The 8,340-nt window shown below is 36.6% G+C and overlaps 1 non-coding gene across 1 annotated transcript; it reads left to right on the top strand.

Annotated features, from left to right (window-relative positions):
• Positions 1 to 352: 352 nt before the first annotated feature.
• On the top strand, positions 353 to 459 carry LOC128280138 (small nucleolar RNA R71). The gene has a single exon (XR_008270320.1). It is a non-coding gene; the product is annotated as a small nucleolar RNA R71 (small nucleolar RNA).
• The last annotated feature ends 7,881 nt before the right edge of the window (positions 460 to 8,340 follow it).

Here is an 8,340-nt window from a genome sequence, read left to right as displayed (position 1 = left end):
CACATGTCCTTCCCCACAATAGACATATGCTATATTCTCATATTGGTTAGGTGGTCGAGCTGCAAAACTGTTAGACCCATTAGTGGTAAAATTCTTTAACATTGAAGATATCGAAGATACCTGGGATGCAAGTGAAGTGAGAGCGTCCACTTCATGGATTCCAGTAGCTCGTCTTCCTAACGTTGCTCGATTGGTTGGCCACTAGTAATTGTTACTGGCGATCCTCTCGATGATTTCATAAGCCTCATTGTAAGACTTAGATAAGATAGCACCGTTAGCAGAAGCATCTACTACCATCCTTGTGTGAGTGTTGAGACCATTGTAAAATGTCTCAAGTTAGATGCAATGTGGAATTCCGTGATGAGGGCACTTTCGTAATAACTCTTTGAATCTTTCCCATGCCTCATACAAGGACTCATCATCCATTTTTTGGAAAGCAGTAATCTCATTTCTCAGCTTAGCAATCTTGCTAGGAGGGAAATACTTCACAAGAAATCTCTCTGCTAACTCTTGCCATGTAGAAATCGAGTTCGATGGTAGTGAGTTTAACCAGGCTCGAGCTCTGTCCCTCAATGAGTACGGGAATAGTTTTAATCGTAGTGCATCTTCGGGTACTTCGGCTAGCTTGAAAGAGTCGCTCATCTCCATAAACAGTCTTAAATGAAGATGAAGATCTTTAGTAGGCATTCCACTGAACTAGCCCACTGTCTGAAGCATCTGGAACATGACTGGCTTCAGCTCGAATTGTTGTGCCTCGATCTCAGGTCTTCTAATACCTGGATTAAGGTCATTAAAATTCGACACGGCATATTGTCGTAAAGTTCTATACCTATCATCAGCAATAAGGATAGGATTTTGAGCAAGGTTTGCTCCATTTCCTTGATTGATATTCTCGAAATTCATCTCTTCGGTCCTTCTCTGGTTCGCTTGTCTTCTTCGTTGGCGAAAGGTTCGTTCTATTTCAGGGTCCACTGGGAGTAAGTCGATACTTCGGTCAATACTCATAAACACCTGAAATAATCAGAGAAGAATTAATTAGGTAAGTAAAATTGAACAGGAAAATAAAAGAACCAAAATGTAAAAATAAATTCACAAATAATATTTTTTTTAAAAACAGTCCCCGGTAATGACGCCAAAAACTTGGAACGGTGGAAATGTGCAAGTGTACACAATCGTAACAAGTAATAAAGTGACAAGTAAATGTCGAGTTATCGTACCCATAGGGACTCTAAAAAGCAATATTTGTGAAATTAATTAAAACACTTTGGTGAGGTAAAAATAATTTTGGTTTGAAAAGAGTGATTTATAAACTAAGATTTTAAAACTAAGCAAGCAATTTAAATAAAATAAAAGAGTTCTAGTGCACGATTTCAATTAAGATTTAATCAAGATGATATAATTGTGTTGGATTAATTATACCTGTTTAACTTAGAGATATTAAATTCGTGCTTATGCTGTTATGAATAAAGTCACGGCAACCCAGTAATTTGCTAACTTATGAACATATTTACTAATTAAAAGAATTCCATTTATCTCTTGAAATATCCCTATGCCAATTCAACCGACTAAACAGATTTAATAAAGTAAACATGCTATCGCACATACATACTTATTGAATTAAATTATCTCTCGCATATTCCTATGTCGATTCAACCGATTAATTCAACTTAATAAGCATGTAAAAGATCATGTGAAGTAATAAAGTAGCCATACCTTGAAACAATTTAATCACAACAATCTTGCAAGTTATGCAAGGCATATGTATCGCCAAATACAATGCTGATTTAATTTTCGCTTACCTTAGAAGAATTAAACATGCATCGATTAAATCGAGTCCATTAATTGCAATCTCAATCCGTTTAAACAATTAATTCTTCAGTTATCTAAACAATTATAATGCCAGATAACCTAAGCATGATTTTACTTAATCAAGCATTTCACTGAGGCCTATAACAACATAAACACTAATTTAATAATTCAAGTAGGAAAAATATAATCAACCCAACACGAATTAAATTCAAGCTAAATTGATTAAAATAACCATTTCAACAACAATATTTTTCATAGATATGTTCATCATAAAAACAACAGAAATTAAAAAGAAAGGGAACAGAAAGCAAATCTAGTGTTTCTCTGCAGCTTGACTATTGCTCTGTTCTTAGTCTCCGTTGTCTTTGCTGAGCAAGGCTTCTATGAATCCTTGATTGCTGCCCAATATGGCTGAAGAACACCTTGTAATAGCCCAAATTTGCTCAGGCCTTAAAACTAGAAAAAAATAAGTAAATAAATAAATGTTTATTTATTAAAGTCCAGTTATAATAAACAGCCCAAATACCTAAACCCGTTTACATTTAACCCCATTACACCCATACCTAAAACTAACATCAGGCCTAAAATACTTTTTTGACCCAATAAATAAACATAGACCAGCTAGCCCAATTGGCCCAACCTACTTTCAGCTTCTGAGGAACCCTAGCTAAGATTCGCGCCGCAAAGCTTCCTCGTAATCGCAACCGACACGACGCAATCAACGCATCTGTTCATCTCACGATGTCCCAGTTACCCTCCACCAACGCTGCAAGCCAAGGCGCAGTCAATGCCCGGTCCTTCGCCACCATCGTCAAGCCTTCATCACCGCCGGATTTCTCGTCGTCACCTGCAAAAGAAGAAAGAACCAACAACAACCAAAGAAATAGATTTGGAAAGAAATCAAATGATTTCATTTCCTAAAATGTAGCAAAGGGTTATAAAAACCCCTTTTTTTCTAATCTGAACAGAGGCTTTTACGAAGCATACATATAATAAAAATATAGAGATTTATCGAAGAACAGAGTTGATATATATTTGCTTTTATTTTTTCTCTTCTCTAAATAACATGCAAACATTACTAAAATAGATCAGGATAGAGTTTACCGTTGAAATCTCTTCGCGATGTCGAAACGTTTCAGATTCTGGCCGCTGTACATGGCGGCGTTGACGGTGGCACGTGGGTGCGTGAGCGTGTGTGAACCCCTGGACGGAGGTCTAGTGACACTCCGAGAGCCCCTCCCGAACTCTCTTTCAGAGAGTTTCTTTCCTTTTTTTTTAAAAACAGACTTCAGATGTGATTTTTAAACTTAAAATTTGGCTTATATAGCCCAAATGAAACAATGTCGTTTTAGTTTAATTCAATAAGCATAAAACTGCATCGTTTCAAGGCTCAGGATCCGCGTGTTGACCCGATTACCGGGGGAGGATGCACGTGTTTTCGTAAAGTAGGTTAATTGCCCAATTGGTCCTCTCGCGTTTTTAATTTTTATAATTTCATCTTATCTATTTTTTTATTTAGCTCTAATGTTCTAATTTTGTTTCAATTTAATCCTCACAGTGACTTTAAAATTGTATTTGGAGAAACAGTGTCGTTTTGGGATTAGGGCAAATTGCCCAGTGAGTCCCTCGGTTTTAGTCCGTGTTCCAATTTGGCCCAGTTTTCTTTATTTATTTGTAATTAACCCTAAATTCCTTAATTAAATTAATCCTTATATACCTTTAATTTAATTTATTTAAATACTTTATATATATATTTTAATAAACATTAGTTACGTATATAATGATATATTATTCTATTTATATTATTTGTAACATTATATATATAAATTTTATTATATGTTATATATTTTATTATATTATTTATTATATTTTTATATGTAAAATATTTGTTACATTATTATTATTATTATACTACATATTTCATATTATATTTCATTATATTTATTTAAGTTTTTCATTACATATATATTATCTATATTATTATCATGCATTATTAAATATTGTATTTTAATTATATATGTATATTTTAAATAATTACTCACTTTATTTTATATTTTAATACGTATTAAATCTTTTATATATTGTTATATTTTATTAAATGCAAGTTTCATAATGTTATTAAGTGTTTTTTGTTTGATATATATTATTGCATTATTATTATTATTTTATATATTATCACATTTGTTTTGTATCTGTATTTATATGTCTAATTGTATATCATGCATCGTTTTTAAAATTAATTATTACTTTGTATGTTCGTATATTTTGCTTATTCATCTTCAATATATGTTATGTATATCTTAATATGTATGTAGTTATGTAACTAAGATTTGCTATATTTATGTATGTATCTAGTATAGGACCTTTATATTATTGCTATCATATTATTTAAATGCATGTTTTAGCTACCTATTATTGTAATATGCTATCTTACATGTTATAATGTATATATATAGTTCTTCATGCATTAATTAAAAACGAGATTCAAAAGTTTTCAAAAATAAAAAGGCAATGCTTGGTGTTTGGAAACTTCGAGAAAGTTAGTACCCTAACTTACTGGGTTGCGACTTTTCTCGTTGAGTTCGAATAGTCAAGCACCCTTCTAAGTTTTTAAGGTTTTCAAAATACGAGCAACTGTCTTGGAATTTCAAAGCGTTGTGTCCTAACTTACTAGATATGGCGTTTTGTCGTTTTGAGATAGGGATTTTCAAAAAGGGCTAGCTTAGCTTCGAATGTTTTAAAATATTGCTTCCTAACTTATTGGATGTAATATTTTGATTCATTTGATACAAGAGAATCCTAATTTTCAAAATTAAAATATTCTAAAGAGGATTGCATCTTAAAAATTTTAAACTTCCGACATTAAAGACATTTGATAGTCAATTAGGTACCAATTTTTGGGCGTTACAAGGGTGTTAACCCTTCCTCGTTTGTAACTGACTCCCGAACCCATTTTCTTGATTTCGTAGACCAAAACTAATGATTTTAAAACAAAATGTTTTAGAGGTAATCCAATCACAGCTAAAAAGATTGGTGGCGACTCCCGTTTTCATTTTTTATAAAGTCGAACCCCATTTTTTCAAACCCGTTAAAAGTGGTCTCGACAGCTTGGCGACTCCACTGGGGACTAATAAGAGAGTCGAGCCGTATAATTGATTATCAAGTGTCTTTAATGTCAGAAATTAGAAAGTTTTAAATTCAATCCTCTTTGCATTACATGTGTTTGTATTATTACATATGTTGCTATATTCTGATACGCATTGCATTTGCATGATCGTTGTGGTCACACCCTTAAGTGGGAGTGAGAAACTACGCCTTCGTGAGGTTTTCGCCTCCGTGCAGGATAGTGGATCACTTTTGGGATACATCCGTACCTATGGTTTTGTGAGATTTTCATCTCCGTGTAGCCATAGGGAAATGTATTCCCCTGAACTGAACTCGATTCAAATGAGCCTATAATGGGTGAGAATCGAGGAATCTACTAGTTCGGGTACCTTAAGCTTTAGAACTAAAACCTCATATAGAAAAACCGTAAGAGCTCAATTTGGATAGTGGTACTCTAGATTATTACCCTTATAAGTTATTTATGATACTGACAATTTGTTTTTTTTTTTGTTTTGTTGCATGTCATATTACATCTAAAAGGTATCGATTCACGGTCGGTTTCTAAGTTAGGAAATTTTATTATGGAAAATGGACTTCTTGATAGAGTGGAGGGCAATGCTAACGTCCATAGATGGTCGGAGCAAACTCAGCTAGGAAAAGGGGATAGCATAACTGTGGGATATATGTCGGAGCTGTCAGACTACACTCGCATCAGTGTCACACAGAATAATTTGCAGGAGCTTAAGGCAATTTGGGATCAGTGGGGCAATGAGACCAAGCAATCATTCTACGGTAAGTTCAGAGATTTGCCCTATTTGTTTGATATTTAGGTTGATGAGAACTTGTTTCGAGCTCTCGCTCAGTTTTGGAACCCAGCATACAGTTATTTTACCTTTGGGGAGGTAGATTTAATGCCTACTGTAGAGGAGTACACAGCCTGACTTCGGTGTCCTAGATTTTAGTGTGATAGGATTTATTCTCGAGCTGCTTGTGTCCAAACCTTTGGTAAGAAGCTGATGACCATTACGAGGATGAGCAAGCAGTGGATCATGGCTAGAATTAAGGAAAAGGGTGAGAGTAAGTGCATTCCGTGGGGAGCATTGAAAGATCTGATCCAGACACATCCAGACGAGGCGAAGAGGGTAGACATTTTTGCCTTAAGTTTATACGGATTGATGGTTTTCCCCAAGCCTTGGGATATATGGACGAGGCAACCACGGATCTCTTCCATCAACTTAGCAAATGGGTCACTCCTATTCCTGCGATTTTGGCAGAGACATTCAGGTCTTTGAATGCATGTAGTAGGGCCAGTGCGAGCAGGTTTGTTGGTTGTGCTCAGTTACTTTTAGCTTGGTTCTACAGTCACTTTCGATTGATAGATAGGGTGGTTTGTCGGGTCTTCTTCGAGGATTACTCCCAGTTGAAGGACATAGCAGCTTCAACTAGGAAAGTTGATGTTCCTGAAAAAAATTGGATAGCGCTACTTCAGAATCTGCAGTCAAAGGACGTAGAGTAGAGGGCTCTATGGATGATTCCTGGTGAGATTCTTTACCGATGTGGCAGTTTTGATTGGGTCCCTCTGTTGGGAATTTGGGGTGCCATTGGTTATGCCCTTTTGCTTGTGTTGAGGCAGCATGGATTGAGGCAGTTTGTACCAGCAACTCATGGACTGGCTCAAAGTGAGTTCTTGTATAGAGGAGCCGATTAGAAGAAGAAGGTTAGTGAGATCTCTAGTGCTTAGAACAAGAGTTGTTGATTAAAGGGAGTAGTTATTAGCCCTGCTACGACTTCGGAGTACGTTGAGTGGAGAGGTAGAAGGATTAATGATAACATCCCTAAACCAAGTCTGCAAGGAGCTCGACCGATAGAGGAATATTTGCAAGTGACGCCCTTGGAGTTAGAAATTATAAAGCAAGAGTTCGAGAGAAAGAACTTGGAGTTCGAGAAGAGGATAGCAAAGCTCGAAGAAGAAAACATGTATTTGAGCCTAGACGTCGACGTTCAAAAGATGGTGGTCGAGAAAGAGAGGAAAGAAAAAGGAAAGATCGAGGAGGACCGAGACGATTTAAAGGAGCACTATAAAAGGGCACAAATAACTTTGAAGAGAGCAGGACTAGGAAGGTTTTCAGATCAGGAGCAGAAAGAGGTCTAAGAGGAAAAAGCTAAAGCCGAATATTAGGAGAAGAAGTTCCAAGAGATGTAATCGCGGAATTTGACCTTAGAAAAAGAAAATCAAGGTTTAAAGACTAAAGTAACTAAACTCGGGCGATCCCTTCATTTGCATCGAAGTCGTGATTCTACGGTTGAGGTAAAGAAAATAAAAGGCAAAGTTGAGGAGTTGGAATCAGCATTGCAGGATAGTAAGCTCCTAATCGAGCAGCTTGGGGTATGAGAAGATCATTTGAAGAGAGAGCTTCATCAGTCTAGAGGACAGGTCAGAGAAAGGGATCACATCATTGGAGAAGCCGTAGCCCAGATTCGAGAGGTTGCTGAACACGTGCAAGACTTGGCAATACGAGCTGATGTATTGAGTTTGATGTATGAGTCATCGTCGGATATAGGACGAGAGTTAGCCCTTTTATTAGATAGAGTTAAAACTTTGAGCATTAGGGCGAAAGCGTATTTGTAATCCTTTTATATGTAAAGATATTCTTTTTCTAAATAAAGTTTTCTAAATGAGATTGAATCAGAATTGATGTCCTTTTGGCATTCATGCATTTACATTACATAGCATTTCATCGCATCATTTGCATTCAAAGTTATAGAAAGACCCTAATTAGTTAAAATTACCACAGAAGTAGAAAAGAAAATCTGGAAACCATGCATCAGTACGGAACTCGTGCAAAATCTAGGAATATAGATCAAAGGTTTGAACAACTATAGAAGGACATGCAGGACCAATTGCAAGAGCAATTGGCCAAAATACAAAACGACATGAGGGAGCAAATGCTAGAGGCTCAGAGGAATATGATGACTGAGATGGCTCAGTTGCTAAGAGCCACTGATAAGGGAAAAGCCCTATGGCAATCACTGGTGAGGAGTAAGAGGATCATCCTCCAGGCTTTACTCACCCCACGGGCCTACACAAACCGAGACACTTCCTCGGAGGCCGTCTGTCACTATAAGGCCTCAACATGGACCGGTTGATGCTGGGATCCACCTGAATAACCCAACTAGTTCGGGATTCAATTTGGGTGACAACTCTACCAATCCTCTCATTCCTGACTTGGACGTGGCTGAAAAGGAAGATTTGAGAGCCGAAGCTGCAAAACAGTTGAAGGAACGTTGTAGATGGTTGGAGGAGAAATTTAAGGCTCTAGAGAGTGCTGATAGACATCATGGAGTTGATGCCAAAGACTTGAGTTTGGTTCCAGACTTGGTGCTTCCCCATAAATTCAAAATGCCGGAGTTTGAAAAGTACAACGG

Source organism: Gossypium arboreum, chromosome 8 (assembly GCF_025698485.1).
Source record: "Gossypium arboreum isolate Shixiya-1 chromosome 8, ASM2569848v2, whole genome shotgun sequence".
NCBI lineage: Eukaryota > Viridiplantae > Streptophyta > Magnoliopsida > Malvales > Malvaceae > Gossypium > Gossypium arboreum.
The sequence above is the reverse complement of the archived record's forward strand: the minus strand, read 5'-3'. Positions and strand labels throughout refer to the sequence as shown.